This window comes from Ahaetulla prasina, chromosome 7, assembly GCF_028640845.1.
Source record: "Ahaetulla prasina isolate Xishuangbanna chromosome 7, ASM2864084v1, whole genome shotgun sequence".
NCBI lineage: Eukaryota > Metazoa > Chordata > Lepidosauria > Squamata > Colubridae > Ahaetulla > Ahaetulla prasina.
This window is the reverse complement of record NC_080545.1, coordinates 5,421,136-5,440,163: the sequence shown is the minus strand read 5'-3', so window position 1 is coordinate 5,440,163 and position 19,028 is coordinate 5,421,136.

Genomic DNA, 19,028 nt, shown 5'->3' with positions numbered 1-19,028 from the left:
TTTAATTCAAAATGAAGGATCCCAGACAGGTGTCCATACAGGCAGCGGTGGGATCCTGCTGGTGTAACAACCAGTTCAGTGATCGCACGCTTTGCACGTGTGCTGTCTCGCACTTCACACGCGCACACACCTGATGCATGCTGCGCGCACATGTGCAGTTTTATGAAAACAGCTGAGAAGATATAGGTCAGTAAAGCGCAGGGGTGGGCGGGCCCACCTGATTGTCGGGGCGAACTAGTTCGTTCCCACCTGATCGTCGGAGCAACCGGTTTTCCCAAATTGGTCCAAACCGGTAGAATCCCATCCCTGCATACAGGACACCCTCTACCACGTCGAATCAGCACCACGACCCAAAACCTGGTTTGTTTCTTCTAACTCTTCCTTGATTTGCATTTGGGTTTGGATTGATTTTCCCCCGAGTGCAATGGTTTCAACATTTTGGAAATTGTCTCATATGGATCCGGGCGGTAAATCCTAGTTACTTCAAGATCTTTATCTAGCTGGAAGATAGTTTTGCTGGAATAGAACTAAGATACAGCTTAGGATGTGCAAAACAGGTTGAGTCTGGTCCACGTCAGATTTTCAGGTGATAGTTTTATTTCCCTCTCTAGTAAAGTAAAGGTAAAGGTTCCCCTCGCACATATGTGCTAGTCATTCCCAACTCTAGGGGGTGGTGCTTATCTCCGTTTCAAAGCCGAAGAGCCAGTGCTGTCCGAAGATGTCTCCATGGTCATGTGGCTGGCATGACTCAACACCAAAGGCGCACGGAATATTGTTACTTTCCCACCAAAGGTGGTCCCTATTTTTTCTACTTGCATTTTTACGTGCTTTCGAAACTGCTAGGTTGGCAGAAGCTGGGACAAGTAACGGGAGCTCACCCCGTTACACGGTAGCACTAGGGATTCGAACCGCTGAGCTGCCAACCTTTCGATTGACAAGCTCAACGTCCTAGCCCCTGAGCCACCGCGTCCCTCTTCCCTTTCTAGAGAAACATTATAAAAACAGCATTTGTGAGTGTGTGTGAGAGTGTCCTTCTCTCCCTGTGTATTCCAGGGTGTCTTAGCCACTGCTACATAGAAAGAGTCATACAACGTAAAATAACAGAGTTGGAAGGGACATTGGAGGTCTTCTAGTCCAAACCCCTACTTGAGAAAGAGATCCTATACCCGTGATGGCGAGCCTATGGCACGTGTGCCGCAGGTGGCACATGTAGCCATATCAGTGGGCGCATGAGCTCAGCTCCAGCACACATGTGTGCGCCGATCAGCTGATTTTCAGGCCTTCTGGGTCCACCACAAGTAGGGAAACAGGCTGTTTCCTGCCTCCGGAGGGCCTGGGTGGTGATGGGGAAGGCCCGTTTTTCTCTCTCACCTGGCTCCAGAGCCTCTCTAGGAGTCTCTGGAGGCTGGGGACAGCAAAAAATGTCACTTCCTGTCTTAACAGAAGTTGGCAAACAGGCAGTTTCTGGCCTCCAGAGTGCCTCTGGGGGTGGGGGAAGGCCATTTTAGCCCTCCCCAGACTCATAGAAAGGCTCTGGAGCCAGGTGAGAGAGAAAAACGGGCCTACTGAGCCATCGCGTGCCGGGGGGGGGGGTCACATGCACATGCGCAGGGGCGGGGCTCATAGAGTTATGGGTGTGGGCATGCGTGCGTACGTACCCCCTCCACCGCCTCCTGGCACGCGATGGCAAAAAAGGTTAGCTACCACTGTCCTAATCCAGTCTCTTCTTTGAAAGCACCCACAGCTTCTGAAGACAACTCACTCCACAATTGTTCTTAATTGTCAGGAAATTTCTCCTTAGTTCTAGGTTGCTTCTCTCCTCGTTTAGTTTCCACCCATTGCTTCTTGTCCTACCCTCAGGTGCTTTGGAGAATAGTTTGACTTTCCCTCTTAGGCACAGAACTGAATCAGGGTGAGTGTTTAAGGATATTGATCAGGGCTTCTGGATTCAAAATCAGCCACTTCAAACAGGACTCGATCTGATGTTCAAGGAAGCATCGCCATACGTTCCTTTAATGAACTCCGCACGACTGATTGGAATTGGAATGGCAGGATAAGATACCTGCCCACGAAATCCGTCAGGCAACGTCTTTTGATCCAAAAAGATAAAGCCAGGAATCTTATCTTGCAACTGGAATGAGGCAACCCCCTTGGTAACTCTGCAGGCATCGGTTTGGTTAACGATTTGTGCAACTTGATCTGTTCACAATTTCGGTAAATATGTTTTTTTTTTTTATTGCGAAACCCCTCTGCAACCCTTTTGTCATTCGCACGGACTGCCCCCTCTGAAGAAAATGAAGAGTAATCCTACCTCCCTTGCCAAAATGAAAGAAAATACTTTAACAATGAAATGTATCCTCTAATGAAACTAGAAGTGTGTGCAAATAATTCTTCATTTTGGATTCCCCCCCACTCTTTCTCTCCCTCCCTCCCTTCCTTCCCTCCTTCCTTTCTTTCCTCCTTCCTTCCTTCCTTCCTTCCTTCCTTCCTTTCTCTTTCTCTCTTTCTTATTTTCTTTCTTTCCTTCTTTCTTTTCCTTTCCTCCCTCTTTCTTTCTTTCTTTCTTTCTTTCTTTCTTTCTTTTTTTTTCTTTCTTTCTTTCTCCTTTCCTTCCTTCCTTCTTTCCTTCCCTTCTTCCTTCCTTCCTTCTTTCATTTTTCATTTCCTCCTTTCTTTCTTTCTTCCTTTCTTCCTTCCTTCCTTCTTCCTTCCATCAATCCTTCCTTCCTTCCTTCCTTTCTCTTTCTCTTGTTCTTCTTATTTTCTTTCCTTCTTTCCTTCCTTTCCTCCTCCCTGTTTCTTTCTCTTTCTTTCTTTCTTTCTTTCTTTCTTTCTTTCTTTCTTTCTTCCTCTTTCTCTCTTTCTTTTTTCCTTCCTTCCTTCTTTCCTTTCCTCCCTCCCTCCCTCCCTCTTTCTTTCTTTCTTTCTTTCTCCTTCCTTTCCTTTCCTTCCTTCCTTCCTTCCTTCCTTCTTTCTTTCTTTCTTTCTTTCTTTCTTTCTTTCTTTCTTTCTTTCTTTCTTTCTTTCTTTCTTTCTTTCCAGCTGAGCCAAGCAATCATCAGAGGTTTTTAATTTTTTTAACTTTTAAAAGCATTTTTTCTTCAGCTGAAAAAATGCTTTTAAAAGTAAAAAAAGAAAAGCCTCTGATGATCACGCGGCTCAGCTGAGATCGTCAGAGTCTTTTAAAAGCACTTTTTCCACAACCTCTTCAGCCAAAGAAGTTGTAGAAAAAAAGCTTTTAAAAGGCTCCTCTGACGATCCCAGCTGAGTTGCCTGATTGTCAGAGGAGCCTTTTAAAAGTACTTTTCTACAACCTCTTCAGCTGTAGAAAAAATGCTTTTAAAGGTAAAAAAAGAAATTGGCCACACCCACCCAGTCACATTAAAAAAAACCCACCCCCAGAAATGCCCACAGAATCAGTAGTAACAAATTTTACATTTCACCCTGAAGGCAAGACAAGAAGCAACGGATGGAAACTAATCAAGGAGAGAAGGAATCAAGAACTAAGGAGAAATCTTCTAATGGTGAGAACAATCAACCAGTGGATTGGCTTGTCTTCAGAGGTTGTGGGCGCTCCTTCACTGGAGGCTTTCAAGAAGACACTGGATAGTCATGCTTAAGCAGGGGCTCGCCCTAGATGACCTTCAAGGTCCCTTCCAACTCTGTTATTCTACATTCAGTCATCATCTATAAAAACAAACGTCCATGACCTTTTCCAAATGTTTGTTCATCAATCCCAAAAGGAAAATCTCTGGATGGATAATTGATATTTAAAGGAGGAGGAGGAAAAAAAAACAATTCCAGATGCTACAATTGATAATGATTAATCGGAGGGAGTGGATGTTTGTGCAAAAAAAACCCCACGGTGATTATTGGCTGAACCGTTCCTCCAGTTCATGTTTTTGGCTCGAAGAACGGAATGAAACCGTGAGATTCAAGCTAATGGCCAACTGGATCATAAAACATGCCTGCTGCTATCCTTTAACAATGGGGAATTTCAAAATTGGCTCAGGGGCTGGCTTTCTTAAACCGCATAAATATCTCAGCAATGTTGGCGCCTTTCGAATTGCAAAGTGATCGGCAGAATAGTTTTGCAAGTTTTGTACCTGCAAGGTTGATTGTGTAACACCTTCCAAGGCAGTACATATTGGGTTTGAAACTACAACAAAAATACCTGCTTTCTTGTCTTTAGGGAAAATGGGAAGCAGAGTTAGGGAAGTAGAAAGTCTATGGAAATCCTCAGCCATCCGGTAATCTGCAGGTGGGCCCGCCCCGCCTACACACACACACACCCGTACTATGCTATCTTATTTAGCCACGTTGTTGAAGCAGCACACATGCATGTGAGCTGCATGTGTGAGCAAATTGCATGTGCAAAAGGTGTGCACACTGGGGGAGGCGGTCACATTTTCGGTACATGGCGAACTGGTGGCAAAGTTATGTGAAACCCCCCTCCGCAGCCATCCATGGTTTTCTCAACGGTGCCTTTTTCAAGAGGCAACTGGACTTTCTTGTGTTTTTTTTCTCTGAAGACGTTTCGCTTCTCATCCAAGAAGCTTCTTCAGCTCTGACTGGATGGTGGGGAATGAAAGGATTTCACAGACTCATCCCCAACTACCTGCGCCTGTCTTCAACAGTGAAGGGACCCGGGGCAGAAAACACCCTGCAGCCAAGAAGGCTCCACACCCATTTGCACAACTCAGGTGACCCTGAGGACACAAATAAACCTCCAAGTGGCCTCAAGGACTCTCTAAAAAGGATGCAAATGACCAGCTGTTTGCAAAGAATATAAAACCTTCCATTTCCCCCCCCACCACCACCATCCAGTTAGCAATGAAGAAGCTTCTTGGATGAGAATCAAAACATCTTCAAAGCAAAACAATGAAGTTTTTTCATCAAATTTGCAAATGAAGCCAAGCTGGCAGGAATAGCCAACATTCCAGAAGATAGGCTCAAGATACAGAAGGATCTTGACAGACTTGAACATTGGGCGCTATCTAACAAAATGAAATTCAAAGGTGAAAAAAGGAAGGTTCTACATTTAGGCAAGAAAAACAAAATGCACAGGTACAGTATAGGCGATACCTCGCTCAACAGTAGTAATGTGAGAGGGATCTTGGAGTCCTAGTGGACAACCATTTAGATATGAGCCAGCAGTGTGCAGCAGCTGCCAAAAAAGCCAACACAGTTCTAGGCTGCATAAACAGAGGGATAGAATCAAGTGAAGTGTTAATACCACTTTATCAGGCCTTGGTAAGGCCACAGTTGGAATCCTGCATCCAGTTTTAGTCACCACAATGTAAAAAAGACGTTGAGACTCTAGAAAAAGTGCAGAGAAGAGCAACCAAGAGGATTAGAGACTGGAGGCTAAAACATATGAAGAACAGTTGCAGGAACTGGATCTGTCTAGCTTAATGAAAAGAAGGACTAGGAAGGCATGATAATCTTCCAATATCTCAGGGGTTGCCACAAAGAAGAGGGAGTCAAGCTATTCTCCAAAGCACTTGAGGGGAGGACAGGAAGCAATGAATGGAAACTAATCAAGGAGAGAAGCAACTTAGAACTGAGGAGAAATTTCCTGACAGTTAGAACAATTAATCAGTGGAACAGAAGTTGCCTCCAGAAGTTGTGAATGCTCCAACACTGGAAGTTTTTAAGAAGATGTTGGATAACCATTTGTCTGAAGTGGTGTAGGGTTTCCTGCCTGGGCAGGGGGTTGGACTAGAAGACCTCCAAGGTCCCTTCCAACTCTTGTCATTCTATCCTATGCTAAGTCCAGTTGCCTCCTGAGAAAGCATCTTTGGGATTTAGGGAAGCCGTGATGGTTTGAAAGAGGCCGTCTACATGAAGATTGAACAACTCTCTTTCAACAGAAGGAGAGGGACGCAACACCACCCAGCTCCTGTTTGCAACACAGTTCCTTTCAGCATTTTCAAAAAGTTCCCACACCCATTTGCATGGACCCTGAGGCTACAGATAAACCTCCAACTGGCCTCCATGACTCTCAGAAAGAATGCTAAGCACTAGATGACTTCAAGGAATATAAATGCTTCCACGCCCCACCCTGCAGTCAGGACTGAAGAAGCTTCTTGGATGAGAAATGAAGCATCTTCGAGGAAAAACAAAACAAAACCCAGTTAGTTGCCTTTGGGAAAGAAAACAACTTTGGGACATTTAGGGAAGCTATTTTGCAGTAAGATTTGCTGTCCGTTGGGTTTGAAGGAAGGAAAGGATGTTTATCTAGTCTTTAACTCCTTAAAGCAGTCGTGCTCTTTCTTTCTTTTTCTTTTTTTAATTTCTTTTGTCACAACAGTATACACAAACAATTGTCATAGATAAAACAACATGTCTTGAAGAAAATATATAAGTAAAAAATATGCATCAACTATATTAATTTGATATAATGAAGGGAACAATAGGACAGGAACGGCAGGCACATCTGTGCTCTTATTCATGCCCCTTATAGCCCTCTTAGGAATGGGGTGAGGTCAATAGTAGACAGTTTTTGGTTGAAGATTTTGGGATTTTGAGTAGAGACTATGGAGTCAGGTAATGAGTTCCAAGCATTAACAACTCTGTTGCAGAAGTCATATTTTCTGCAATCAAGTTTGAAGCGGTTGACATTTAGCTTGAATCTATTTTTTGCTCTTGTAATATTGCGATTGAAGCTGAAGTAGTCTTTTATAGGAAGGATATTGTAATAGATGATTTTGTGTGTTAAACACAGGTCATGTCGAAGTCAGTGGAGTTGTAAGTTTTCTAATCCCAGGATTTCAAGCCTGGTGGTATAAGGTATTTTGTTGTTTTCGGAGGAGTGAAGAACTCTTCTAGTGAAATATTTCTGGACTCATTCTATTGTATTTATGTCAGAGATGTGGTATGGGTTCCAGACGGATGAGCTATATTCAAGAATAGGTCTGGCAAATGTTTTGTATGCTTATTCTTAGGATGATGAAATGCAACTCAGTCCTGTTGGAAGAAATGCCCATCTGGGTTCAGTTCCACGTGGAGGGGAAAGACACTGGATTCATGAAAATTGCTTGGAAAGAAGGTTTATTGATGAACAGGGTCACATGGCTTGAGATCCTGGGCGCTTACTTGGCTTGAGATCAGTGGTGAAATCCAATTTTTTTTACTACCGGTTTTGTGGGCGTGGCTTGGTGGACGTGGCTTGGTGGGCGTGGCTTGGTGGGAGTGGCAGGGGAAGGATACTTCAAAATCCCCATTCCCTCCCCACGCCTGGGGGAAGGATATTGCAAAATCTCCATTCCCACCCCACTCGGGGGCCAGCCAGAGGTGGTATTTGCCAGTTGTCCGAACAACTCAAAATTTCCGCTACCGGTTCTCCGAACTGCTCAAAATTTCCGCTACCGGTTCTCCAGAACCTGCTGGATTTCACCCCTGGTTTTGGGGCAGAGATGCTGAGAGTGCCTGGGTTTTATACCCTCCCTTGGGCTTTGAATTTGAGCTCGTGTTCGGATTGGTTGTCAGACTCCCATGGGGCCATGCAGGGGTAACTCTGTAGGTTGTCTTTCGAGTCCCAGGCTTGGTTGAGCCTTCCTGGGTGATGATGCGACGAAAGGGCTTTGGGTAATTCCTGCTATGGCTCTGCCTGAAGGAGGTAGATCTTTGTTATGTAGAATGGACTGGCAGAGGCCTTAATGGCCCATTGACCAAGTGTGTGTGTGTGGGGGGCTGAGTTTCTGCCTCCCTTTTAGGATAAATATTCTGCCCTTTTAATATTTCCTAAAATATCTCATTTTCCTGGGTGGGTTTTAACTTCCTACAATCCCTTAAAATATGCCTTGGATTTAAGAAACTTCTAAACTTCTGCGTAAAGCCAAAGTATTAGTTTTTTCCCACCTGGGACTGGAGTTCTTGAAAAGCTGCACCGCACAGTTTATGGCACCAGTAAATCATTATCGGTGGCTTTATATGCCTAGTGCTGAATTTTTTGCTTTGACTGAATTTTCAAAGGCATGAAAAGTTTGTGAGAATTCAACGTCATCAATATCATCAGTTTTGGTCGCCACGATGCAAAAAGGATGTTGAGACTCTAGAAAGAGTGCAGAGAAGAGCAACAAAGATGATTAGGAGACTGGAGGCTAAAACATATGAAGAACGGTTGCAGGAACTAGGTATGTCTATTTTAATGAAAAGCAGGACTAGGGGAGACATGATAGCAGTATTCCAATATCTTAAGAGCTGCCACAAAGAAGACAAGCTATTCTTCAAAGAACCTGAGGGCAGGACAAGAAGCAATGGGTGGAAACTAATCAAGGAGAGAAGCAACCTAGAACTAAGGAGAAATTTCCTGACAGTTAGAACAATTAATCAGTGGAACAACTTGCCTGCAGAAGTTGTAAATGCTCCAACACTGGAAATTTTTAAGAAAATGTTGGATAGCCATTTGTCTGAAATGGTGTAGGGTTTCCTGCCTGGGCAGGGGGTTGGACTAGAAGGCCTCCAAGGTCCCTTCCAACTCTGATATTATTATTATTATTAATGTCTATGGAGTTTCTCAGTCATCCAGGTCATGGTGGTCCCAAAGGTGGTTTTTCAAGAGGCAACTGGACTTTTTGGTTTTTCTTTGAAGACATCTCGCTTCTCATCCAAGAAGCTTCTTCAGCTCTGACTGGATGGTGGAGAATGGAAGGATTTATACTCCTTGCAGACAGCTGGTCATTTGCATCCTTTTAGAGGGTCGTTGAGGCCACTTGGAGGTTTAGCTGTGTCCTTCAGGGTCACCTGAGTAGTGCAAATGTTTCCTGTAGCCTGCAATTTTTCTCAGGAAATCCATTTCTACTTCAACACCATTCCAAGGGTGTTCATCCCAAATTGTACAGCTAAAAGTCTGTAGAGATTGTCAGTCCTCCAGGTCCTGGTTGTCCCAAAGGTGCTTTTTCAACGGGCAAGTGGACTTTCTTTGTTTTTCTTTGAAGACATTTCGCTTCTCATCCAAGAAACTTCTTCAGCTCTGGAGTTGAAGCGGAAGAAGCTTGTTGGATGAGAAGCGAAATGTCTTCAAAGAAAAACAAAGGAAGCCCAGTTGCCTCTTTAATCGAAAAAACATCTTTGGGTCAACATCATCACTTTTTCTACCTTTAGAACAGGAGAAAATACCCTGCCAGACTGATGCTGCTGCAGCTTCTTCCTTCTCTCACTTTTAAATCCAGAGTTTATTTCATTAAGTGCCTAAAATCTCCATCGGGCTGTTGTGGTCTGCCAGCAGGCCATGGAGCTAGCAGCGGAGTTGGACAGTGAAGAGGCTGGGGAGGACCATGGGCCAGTCCTAGAGTCAGGGGAAGGCCCAGATGAGGATTCTGTGTCGGAGGCAGAGATGGGGCCAGGTCCATCTGGGAGCCATGCGCGGACTCCGAAGCCTCCAGAAGCGGACAGCAGAGAGGCAGAAGAACATGAGGAGCCTGTTCCTAGTGCACGCATGAGAAGAGCTGCAAGAAGGCAAGAGCAGCTGAAGCAAAAAGGACGACTCAGGAGTAAGGCCAGGAGATGATTGGCCCCTCCCATAAAGCTTAAAAGTGCAGCAAAGCGGGGCGGGGGACAACAGGCTGACTCTGTAAACTGCTTAGTGGGGGCTGTACAGCAGAGGTGACGATCAGCAGGTTCTGATCAGTTCTGGAGAACCAGTTGCCGAAATTTTGGGCAGTTCTGGGAACCGCTAGTTCTTTCCTCCTCGCTCCCCATTTGCCTATCTGGGAAAGTTGTTGCTTAATTTCGGTTCTATTGAGAGGAGGGGAAAATTATCTTCCTTATTTCTGGTTGAGAAATAAGGGTAAGTTCAATACTTCCTCCAGTTGCTCCGCTCTACTCCACCCTATCTGGAGCTTTTTGGCACGTGTACAAAATAAGAGGTAATAATGGTTTTTATAGCCACATATAGCTTGGCTTCAAATATGAGATTTCCGCAGGGCAAATTGAACGCAACTTGAATTATGGCCCCAGTCCAAACAGCATTCTTGGTGGAGTGAAATCAATAGGAGTAACACTGTTCTATTTGGGTTAAATACTCCAATGAAGTATTTACATACACTGGAGCCCTACTCTAAACACACGTAAGAGGTGTTTATCTGTGGAGGATCGAGATGTAATCATCTCCATTAAACAATTACCCAGATGGGGAAAAGTATCCTGCTGTACTTCTTCTTCTTACTTAAACAATGTTTGAGAACTTTGGCCTGAAATGCCCTGTTATGACGGCTGAAGGGCTCTTTGAAAATAGCAAGAAACTCGCAAGGTACTAAAAAAGAAAAAGAAATAGCACTTAAGATTGATAAACCACTTCACAGGGCTTTATAGTCCTTTCTAAGTGGTTTTACAGAGTCAGCCTCTTGCCCCCAACAATCTGGATCCTCAATTTACTGACCTCGGAAGGACGGAAGGCTGAGTCAACCTTGAGCTGGTCAGGATCGAACTGCTGGCAGCCGGCAGTGTTAGGCTGCAATCCTGCATTCTAACCACTATGCCACTGGGAAGGAGAATGAGAAAGGGAATAAGAGAGAGTGGGATGGAAGGAAGGAAGAGAGAGAGAGAGAGAAAGAGAGAGAGAGAGAGAAAGAAAGATAGGAATATCACTTATATACCACTTCATAGTGTTGTAAGCGGTTTACAGAGTCAGCATATTGCCCTCAACAATTTGAGTCTTCATTTTAGAAAGGAAGGAAGGAAGGAAGGAAGGAAGGAAGGAAGGAAGGAAGGAAGGAAGGAAGGAAGGAAGGAAGGAAGGAATAGCACTTATATACCACTTCACAGTGCTTTACAGCCCTCTCTAAGCGGTTTACAGAGTCAGCATATTGCCCCCAACAATTTGGGTCCTCATTTTACCCACCTCAGAAGGATGGAAGGCTGAGAGAGAGAGAGGGAGAGGGAGGCATAGAGAGAGGGAAGGAGAGAGCAAGAGGGAAGGAAGAAAGGAGGGAAGGAGGGAGGAAAGGCGGGAAGGAAGGAGGAATAGCAATACAACTTAGACTTATATACCGCTTCACAGTACTTTACAGCCCTGTCCAAGCAGTTACACAGTCAGCCAGACTAGATTAGGCATTTCTATCAATTTGCATTATTGTTATGACCATAGTATTTCAAATAGTCACTAAAAGAAATAGTCACCAAATGAGGAGTGGCTGAGTGCAATTGGTCAGCCAGTTACGAATCCATCTGGTGGTGGTGCTGTCTAACCCACATTTTTCTACTTTTATCTAGTAGTAGGTTATGGTCTACTTTATCAAATGCTTTACTGAAGTCCAAGTAAATTATATCGACAGCATTCCTCTGGTCCACTAATTTTGTCACTTTGTCAAAGAATGCAATGAGATTAGTCTGGCATGATATGTTTTTGATGAACCCATGTTGGCTCTTGGTTATTACTTCGTTTGGTTCTTCATTTTACCGACCTTGGAAGGAGGGAAGGAGGGAGGAAAGGCGGGAAGGAAGGAGGAATAGCAATACAACTTAGACTTATATACCGCTTCACAGTACTTTACAGCCCTGTCCAAGCAGTGACACAGTCAGCCAGACTAGATTAGGCATTTCTATCAATTTGCATTATTGTTATGACCATAGTATTTCAAATAGTCACTAAAAGAAATAGTCACCAAATGAGGAGTGGCTGAATGCGGTTGGCCAGCCAGTTACGAATCCATCTGGTGGTGGTGCTGTCTAACCCACATTTTTCTACTTTTATCTAGTAGTAGGTTATGGTCTACTTTATCAAATGCTTTACTGAAGTCCAAGTAAATTATATCGACAGCATTCCTCTGGTCCACTAATTTTGTCACTTTGTCAAAGAATGCAATGAGATTAGTCTGGCATGATCTGTTTTTGATGAACCCATGTTGGCTCTTGGTTATTACTTCGTTTGGTTCTTCATTTTACCGACCTTGGAAGGAGGGAAGGCTGAGGGAGAGAGAGAGAGAGCACAGCTGTGGAATGGCCATGGTTTTGAAAGACAATTGCCAGCATTCTGGCAACTGCAATTATGCAAATGCCAGCATTCTGAGAAGCTAACAGTGCCCAGAACCAGGCCGTGAAGACATCACACTGCAGGAAAAAGCTGAGACGACTCCCTATTTCTGGAAATTAATGTTTGTCTTTGTCCCGTTTCCTCCATCCTGCTTGAAATAAAACTACCTCCACTCAGTGTGTTGTTTTTTTTAAATCTCTCGCGAGATAGGAAACGACACCTCTTCCCGCAGCTTTTGCCAACGTGCGACAGTGGAAGGTTTAGCAACCTCTATGGAAGACATTTACAAAGCGTATTAGGTTCCCAATTAGTAGACGCCCAACAATTGCTGTTGTCTGGCTTCGTGTTCGTGGTCGTGCTACATCTTCATGAATGTAGCTCAATACATTTCAGCTCACCAGCTCAAATCCCCCTGCAACTCAGACTAATCTGAGCACAACCAAGCCCCCACTCAAACAGGACACACCCCCAGCCAATCAGAGCACAAAAAAAACCTCATCCAATCAGAGCACAGTCAAGCTCCCACCCAATCAGTTCAAACCCCCACTAGCAATTAAAAAGGAAGAAACAGCTGCAATCACACATTGCTCCCAGAAGCACGAAGCTGAAGCCTGAAGATGACGAATGAGACTTCGTCGAAACGTCACCAAGACACTTCCAATTTTACGCGGGAGAAAACCCGAACAACCAAAGACCTATATACAATGCTCCCAGAAGCACGAAGCTGAAGCCTGAAGCCTGAAGATGACGAATGAGACTTCGTCGAAACGTCACCAAGACACTTCCAATTTTACGCGGGAGAAAACCCGAATAACCAAAGACATATATATATATATATAAATATAATGTAATTTCATACAATGGCTCTTCAGATGTTATGAAGCTTCCTCCAGCACCGGTCAACACACCGATTTTATTAAAATTTTGGGAAGAAAGCTCTGATCATCTTGAGTACTAAGTACCATATATTTCCCCCAAATTAAGACTGGGTCTTATATTAATTTTTGCTCCAAATGATGCATTAGGGCTTGTTTTCCAGTTAGGTCTTATTTGAGGGAGGGGAAAATACGGTCCTAAATGTCTGGCTGATGATCTTAACTGAGGCTTATTTTGGGGGATAGGCAGTGGTGGGATTCTACCGGTTCGCACCGATTTGGTAGAACCAGTTGTTAAGTAGTTAACTGGTTGTAAGAAGAAACCTCCTTTTGTTTTTTTCCACTTTACAGGGTTAATCCTGTAAGGAATTACAACTTTCTGGTGTTGTTTTTTTTAGCCTAATCTTTATTGTCCTGCTTAAAGAGGCTGGTCATAAGTGCGAAGACCGGTCAAAAGTGCGAGGACTGGTCAGAAATGACTTTTTTCAGCCCTCTGAGTAGTCCCTATGCACATAGCCACAGCCACCCGGTCACATGACCAACTAGCCATGCCCACCCGGTCACATGACCACCAAGCCACGCCCCAAAATAAGCCACACCCACAGAACCAGTTGTTAAAAAATTTGAATCCCATCACTGGGGATAGGGCTTATTTTGTCAAACTATTGTCTAAATCTGCACTACTATTAATCTTCTCGTCGTTCCCATCACACATCTCCTTCCACTTATGACTGTAACTTTGTTGCTTGTATCCTTACTATTTAAATTGATTTGATTGTTTTCTGATTGCTTATTTGTACCCTATGACTATCATTAAGTGTTGTACCTTAGAATTCTTGATGAACATATCTTTTCTTTTATGTACATTGAGAGCATATGCACGAAGACAAATTCCTTGTGTGTCCAATCACACTTGGCCAATAAAAATTCTACTCTTCTATTCTATTCTATTCTATTTTGGGGGATAGGGTTATATTACGAGCATCCTTTTTAGCCTCCTATTAGGAGCCGAGGTGGCACTGGTTTAGAGTGCAGCACTACAGGCTATTTCAGCTGACTGCTAGCTGAAATTCGGCAGTTCAAATCTCACCAGCTCAAGGTTGACTCAGCCTTCCATCCTTCGGAGGTAGGTAAAATGAGGACCCAGATTGTTGGGGGCCATATGCTGACTCTGCAAACCACTTAGAGAGGGCTTTAAAAGCACTATGAAGCGGTATATAAGTCTAAGCGCTATTGCTATCCTGCAAAATCACACTAGGGCTTATTTTCCAGTTGGGTCTTATTTTGGGGAAAACACGGTAGGTGTCAAGCACAGATAACCCAACCCAACCCAACACACAAAGAGTTTGAACTAGCTACTTTATTGTCTATTGCCTATTACATAGGAATCTTTCTCTCCTGGAAAGGACTAGATAAAGTTCAATGGCATTTGACAGGGGTCAGATCTTGCCCTCTTGTGTCTACGTAATGATTCTGCACTAATTTCCTACTTGATGCCTCCTCTTGACCGGCACAATCTCTCTCTGGCTGTAAATATTCTAAGAAGGAAGAGTACCTATGCTAGACTGATATGAATCTCCCATTAATAAATAGGGAACCTATTTGATAGCCTAAAGCCTGCATGCGAGACACCTGTTTGCTGATTTATTTCAAGCTCAGCTCCCCTTTTTTTAAAAAAAATATGTATTTATTATTTATTTAAACCATTTATATAGCGGCTCGCCTTATATTGAATTCTGGGCGGCAGCCAATCAGGAATTAAAGCAACAATGAAAACCACATTTGAAACTACTAGAAAACCATAAACGCTGAGCCCCAAAAAATTAGCGATTTGAATCGGACTGATTAGGATTATCGGAAACCAAAGTTGCATAGCCTGGAAGGATGAAGTAATTAGTTTGCGTTTAGTTAGTAAGTGGCTGTAAATCAAGGGCATTCCCTGCTCTCTCCCCTCCCCCACCCCCAGTGGATTGTGGTAGTTTAATGAAAAGGAGGAATAGAAGTGAATGTGGAAAAGGATACTGAGGGGGCATATGGAAGCATGAAGGTAACATACTTATCAAACCTTTTTCAGGAAGTGAGACTGGGGCCTCTACGTTTGCTTTGAGGGATTTGGAGTTCCTATTGTTACTTTTCCCCTTCACTTTATCTTCCTTCCTTCCTTCCTCTCCTCTCCTCTCCTCTCCTCTCCTCTCCTCTCCTCTCCTCTCTCCTTTCTCATTCTTCCTTCCTTCTTCCTTCCTTCCCTTTTTCCTTCTCTTCCCTTTCACAATCTCCTCCCTCCACTCTTCCCTTCCTCATCCCCTCCTTCCCTTGCTTCCTCATTCACCTTCTTTCCTCCTTCCCTCTCCCTTCCCTTCCTTTCCCTCCCCTCCCCTTCTTCAATCTCCTTTCTTCTTCCCTCTGCCTTCCCTCCCTCTGCCTTCCCTTCCTCATCCCCTCCTTCCCTTCCTCCTTCTCCTCCATCCCTACCTCTTCCCTTCCCTTCCCTTTCCTTCCCCTTCCTCAATCTCCTTTCTTCTTCCCTCTGCCTTCCCTCCCTCTGCCTTCCCTTCCTCATCCCCTCCTTCCCTTCCTCCTTCTCCTCCATCCCTACCTCTTCCCTTCCCTTCCCTTTCCTTCCCCTTCCTCAATCTCCTTTCTTCTTCCCTCCCTCTCCCTTCCCTCCCTCAGTGTCCTTTCTTCCTCCCTCTCTCTCCCTTCCCTCCCTCTCTCTCACCTCCCTGTCTTCAAACTCCTTTCTTCTTTTCTCTCTCTCCCTTCCCTTCCCTCTCTCTGCCTTCCCTCCCTCCCTCCTTCCCTCCCTCCCTCCCTCCTCCCTTCCTTCCTTCCTTCCTTCCTCAATCTCCTTTCTTCTTCCCTCTCTCTCCCTTCCCTTCCCTCTCTCTGCCTTCCCTTCCTCATCCCCTCCTTCCCTCCCTCCCTCTCCCTCTCCCTTCCCTTCCCTTCCTTCCCCTTCCTCAATCTCCTTTCTTCTTCCCTCTCTCTCCCTTCCCTTCCCTCTCTCTGCCTTCCCTTCCTCATCCCCTCCTTCCTCCCTCCTCTCCTCTCCTTCCTTCCTTCCTTCCCCTTCCTCAATCTCCTTTCTTCTTCCCTCTCTCTCCCTTCCTCCTTCCCTCTCTGCCTTCCTTCCTCATCCCTCCTTCCTCCTCCTCTCCTCTCCTTCCTTCCTTCCTTCCTTCCTCAATCTCCTTTCTTCTTCCTCTCTCTCCTTCCTTCCCTCCTCTGCCTTCCTTCCTCATCCCTCCTTCCTTCCTCCTTCTCCTCCTTCCTCCCTCCCTCCCCTTCCTTCCTTTCTTCCTCCCTTCCTCAATCTCCTTTATTCTTCCCTCCCGCTCCCTTCCCTCTCCTCCCTCATTCTCCTTTCTTCTTCCCTCCCTTTCCCTTCCCTCCCTCCCTCTCACCTCCCTGTCTTCAAACTCCTTTCTCCTTCCCTCTCTCTCCCTTCCCTTCCCTCCCTCTCCCTCTCCCTTCCCTCCCCCTTCCTCAATCTCCTTTCTTCTCCCCCTCCTTTCTCCCTTCCCTTCTCCACAGAAGGCATCAAAGCCTAACAAAGATGAAAAGAAAGTTTGCTGGACTCAAAAAAGTTTCTTGGATTTGAACGGCAAACCGTCCTTCTTCCCGTCTTGAAGTTTCGGAGCTGGCAGCCAGCCAGCTTTTTTCCCCCTCTCTCTCTACTGCCGAGTGGCTTGCACTCTTTTAAGTCTTCCGCCCTTCCTACCTGTAATCACCTCCACCACTGTATGTGCAGTGTCACATGCCAAGGGCCTTCCCTCTTGGTTAGCCTCCCACATGGAGGCTGACAAATTGCCATGTCTGCGGGAGGCTTGCTTGCATGCAAGGAGCTTAATTAGACGGGATTGGCTAACTCCTTCCTGCATTCAAACCTGTTTCCCTACAACGACTGATATCTGCTTGGCCGCGTCTGTTCAGAACTTAAGAAGAGCTGCAAGCTCAGAGCGACCTGCATCCTTTTCCCTCTTTTTGACTTTGAAGACTAAGTGAGAAACTTTTTCGATTGTCCTGGGCTTGTTCTTCACTTCTTCCTGATCTCCCAAGACAGTTTACTATAGCCACTGAGATAATTTTTTTTTTCCCTTTTAAATCTCTACTGAGGCTGATGAAAGATCAACGGACTCTTGAACCACTGGGCAATCCTAGGCTAGCCTGAGCTTCTGCAGAGTTGCTACAGCAACCTCTTCTCCTCTGTGAATCAGGATTCAACAGAGGCTAAGCATTTTTTTTGGGGGGGGTGGTGGTGCTGATTTGGCTTTAACCATCCTCCGAATCCCGTTGGCAGAGTTCTTGAGTTCCTTCCTTCATTCATCCCAGGTTGGTTTACATCTTCGAGAGCATAGTTGGTGCAGAGCCTGTGAAAATTCTGTAGGTTTGTGGGGAGGGGTGAAATCCAGCAGCTTCTAACAGGTTCTGGAGAACCGGTAGCGGAAATTTTGAGTAGTTCGGAGAACCGGAAAATACCACCTCTGGCTGGTCCCAGAGTGGTGTGGGAATGGAGATTTTGCAATATCCTTCCCCCAGGAGGGGAGGGAATGGAGATTTTGCAGTATCCTTCCGCTGGAGTGGGGTGGGAATGGAGATTTTGCAATATCCTTCCTCTGGCACGCCCACCAAGTCATGCCCACAGAACCGGTAGGGAAAAATTTTGGATTTCACCCCTGGTTTGGGGCAGGGGGGGTTTGATTCTAAATTAGCTTTGATTAGAGGAAAGAGCTGCTAAAACTGACCTTGCTGGTCATACACAACGTGTCTTCTCTTTTCGTCATACTTGTCGGTGCCTGGGTTTTTTTGTTTGTTTGTTTGTTTACATTTATACCCCGCCCTTCTCCGAAGACTCAGGGGGGCTTACAGTGTATAAGGCAATAGTCTCATTCTATTTGTATATTTACAAAGTCAACTTATTGCCCCCCCAACAATCTGGGTCCTCATTTTACCTACCTTATAAAGGATGGAAGGCTGAGTCAACCTTGGGCCGGGCTTGAACCTGCAGTAATTGCAGGCTCTGTGTTCTAATAACAGGCTTCTTAACGGCCTGCGCTATCCCGGCCCTTTGCAGCCTTGCATCCAAACGAGAATAGTGTTTACAGTAGGGGAACGGAGTTTTAAAACTGAGCTTACTCCTGACGAAGGCAAGAGATGCTCGCATTATATCTAACCGAGGAGAGAAGCAACCTTAGAACTAAGGAGAAAGTTCCAAACGGTGGGAACAAGGAACCAGTGGAACAGCTTGCCACCAGAAGTTGTGGGTGCTCCATCACCCGGGTGGGGGGGGGGGAAGGGGACTTTTAAGAAGAGCCTGGACAGCCATTTTTGTCAGAAATGGTGCAGGGCGTCCTGTTTGGGTGGGACGGGGGTTGGACTAGATGACCGGCTCTGCTAATCTGTAGAACAAAATGAGCCAGCGTAGGTGGGATACGATCATAAAACGATATGCAGGATTTTGATCAAGACCGCGAAGTCCTTTGTTCCATAAATACATTCGTTCTTATTGGGCGCACCTTTCAGTGAAGTAGTGTAGCCCCCCCCAAGAGCAAGGGGTTGTACTAGATGACCTCTAAGGTCCCTTCCCACCCTGTTCCTGAGACTTTCATTGATCTCCTGTATTTTGGGTCTGCGTTGCATTGAGAACAGGGGACGCTGCCCTCCGCTCAGTTTGTTTGTTTTTTTAAAAAAAAGGAAAGGAAAGCATTCATAACAGAGTTAGGACCGATTGCTTTTGTGGCTTCTTTTAAGTTGAAGCGTGCAGAATCGATGGCAGGCCTTGGGGGGGGGGGGGGGTTTTGCCGGAATCTATGCACCTCCTCTCAAAATACAATTGGCACAGGGTGGGATTTCTCCAGGCTGGAGGCTTTTCTTGTTCCTTTTGCACCCGAGACAGGCAATAAATAAATAGAAATAATAGAAATAATCATCCCTCAAGCGTGTGAACACATGCAGACGGAATGGATAGCTGAAAGAAGCGATTTAATTAGTGCGTGCCTCTTGAGTTTGCATCCATGGGTTCTCTGCTTTGTTTGAAGAAAGTAAAAGTATTTGCTTGTTTGTTTGTCTATAGTTCTGTCTGCCTGTCTGCCTCTCTCTCTCTTTGTCTCTCTCTCTCTCTCTATCACTATAAGATTGTTTTTTAAAAAAATTAAAGTGTTTTGGAAAAGTCAGAC